This window comes from Pangasianodon hypophthalmus, chromosome 19 (genome assembly GCF_027358585.1).
Source record: "Pangasianodon hypophthalmus isolate fPanHyp1 chromosome 19, fPanHyp1.pri, whole genome shotgun sequence".
Classification (NCBI taxonomy): Eukaryota; Metazoa; Chordata; class Actinopteri; order Siluriformes; family Pangasiidae; genus Pangasianodon; species Pangasianodon hypophthalmus.
In genome coordinates, this window is record NC_069728.1 from 700,994 (window position 1) to 703,493 (window position 2,500).

The window sequence follows — 2,500 nt, forward strand, 5'->3', positions numbered from 1 at the left end:
AGAAAAAATGACAAAGTCCAGAGTGCTTGGCCCCCGTGAGTCGCTACTGCCTCCTGAAATCCCGACGGCACCCCTCTGCACACCCACTGGCGCAACCGTACCCTCCGTGCAGCGGGGAAGCCGCCCGGGAAGCCCGGGACGAGCGCTCGCGGTCGGCCAAGCGGCGGGGTAGGACGGGCCCCGGTTCTGCCACCCCGGCGTAAGAGTGGGGACTTTGTTTCTGCAAAGGCGGCTCCGGAGGGCGGCCGCGGCGGCGGCGGGCGGGCGCGCCGCTCCCAGCCGCCGAAAGAGCTCCTTCTGGGCTTTCCAACGACACCAGCCCCGCGCCTCTAGGCCCTACGGTTCCGGAGATATGGGCCGCGGGGGAAAAGGCGCGTTTCAGCCCGAAAAGGGAGCTCCGTCTCGGGCAGGAAGGGCCGCCGCCGCCGCCGCGGAGCTCCGGCGACTTTGCGAGAAAAAATGACAAAGTCCAGAGTGCTTGGCCCCCGTGAGTCGCTACTGCCTCCTGAAATCCCGACGGCACCCCTCTGCACACCCACTGGCGCAACCGTACCCTCCGTGCAGCGGGGAAGCCGCCCGGGAAGCCCGGGACGAGCGCTCGCGGTCGGCCGAGCGGCGGGGTAGGACGGGCCCCGGTTCTGCCACCCCGGCGTAAGAGTGGGGACTTTGTTTCTGCAAAGGCGGCTGCGGAGGGCGGCCGCGGCGGCGGGCGGGCGCGCCGCTCCCACCCGCCGAAAGAGCTCCTTCTGGGCTTTCCAACGACACCAGCCCCGCGCCTCTAGGCCCTACGGTTCCGGAGATATGGGCCGCGGGGGGAAAAGGCGCGTTTCAGGCCGAAAAGGGAGCCCCGTCTCGGGGAGGGGGGGGCGGCGGACGGGCGCGCCGCTCCCGCCCGCTGAAAGAGCTCCTTCTGGGCTTTCCAACGACACCGGCCCCGCGCCTCTAGGCCCTACGGTTCCGGAGATATGGGCCGCGGGGGAAAAGGCGCGTTTCAGCCCGAAAAGGGAGCTCCGTCTCGGGCAGGAATGGCCGCCTCCGCCGCCGCCGCGGAGCTCCGGCGACTTTGCGAGAAAATGACAAAGTCCAGAGTGCTTGGCCCCCGTGAGTCGCTACTGCCTCCTGAAATCCCGACGGCACCCCTCTGAAGACCCACTGGCGCAACCGTACCTCCAGCCGGGGGGAAATCGGGACTCGTGGCCGACCGAGGGCGCTCCCAAGTCGGCCGGCTCGAGCTCCTCGACCGCGGGACGGCTCCCCGGTTCGTCCACCCCGGCGTAAAAGTGGGACTTTGAAATTTTTTCGAAAAGTAGCGTCGGTTATACCAGGGGCCAGGCACTTTTAGGCTGATAACTCGAGATGGGCTGGCGCAAATTTCGTCAGACTTTGCACGGACGTTCGGGCGGACGGTACGGACCGAGGGAGGCCGCCCCCGCCCCGGTGGGGCCCCGCGGCGCCGTGAAACGGGGGTCTGAGGGGGCCCGACATTTAAAAATTCATAACTTTGCGAGCGAGCCGCCTATCTTCGCCAAACTCCGGAGGCTCGTAGAAGCCTCCGAGACGCGTCCAACGAGCCATGGCACGCGGCGCTGGGCCTTCCCGGGGCCGAGTAATAGAGCGCGGAAATCCGAAAAAAGTGGCCGGCCCGAGGCGCTCCTAGGTCGGCCGCCTCCGCCGCCTCGACCGCGCTCCGGTTCTCCCAGCTCCGGTTCTGCCACCCCGGCGTAAAACGGCCTCTGCCGCTTTGGAGCTCGATAACTCGGCAGCCGCGCGGCCCATCGACGCCAAACTTTAACGGGACCTCGAGGACCCTTGCCCGCAACGGACCGGACCGGCCCCGAGGCGCTGGGACCCCGCGGGCCCGAGGAACGGGGCCCTCCGCGGAGCCCGAAACTCAAAGAGGCGTAACTTTGCGAGCGAGCCGCCAATCTTCACCAAACTCTAGGGGAGCCTAGAGCACTCCGAGACGAGTCCAACGAGCCCTCGCTCGAGGCTCTGGCACTTTCCCGGGCCGAGAAATAGAGCGCGGAAATCCGAAAAAAAGTGGCCGGCACGAGGCGCTCCCAGGTCGGCCGCCTCCGCCGCCTCGCCCGCGCTGCGGTTCTCCCGGCTCCGGGGGGAAAAAAAGGCGCACTTGAACTTTGGAGCTCGATAACTCGGCAGCCGCGCGGCGCATCGACGCCAAACTTTAAAGGCACGTCCGGGACCCTTGCCCGCAACGAACCGGACCGGCCCCGAGGCGCTCGGACCCCGCGGGCCCGAGGAACGGGGCCCTCCGCGGAGCCCGAAACTTAACGGGGCATAACTTTGCGAGCGAGCCGCCTATCTTCACCAAACCTCGGAGGGTCGTAGAAGCATCCGAGAGGCGTCCAACGAGCCCTGGCAGGCCGCGCTGGGCCTTCCCGGGGCCGAGTAATAGAGGGCGGAAATCCGAAAAAAAGTGGGCGGCCCGAGGCGCTCCTAGGTCGGCCGCCTCCGCCGCCTCGACCGCGCTCCGGTTCTC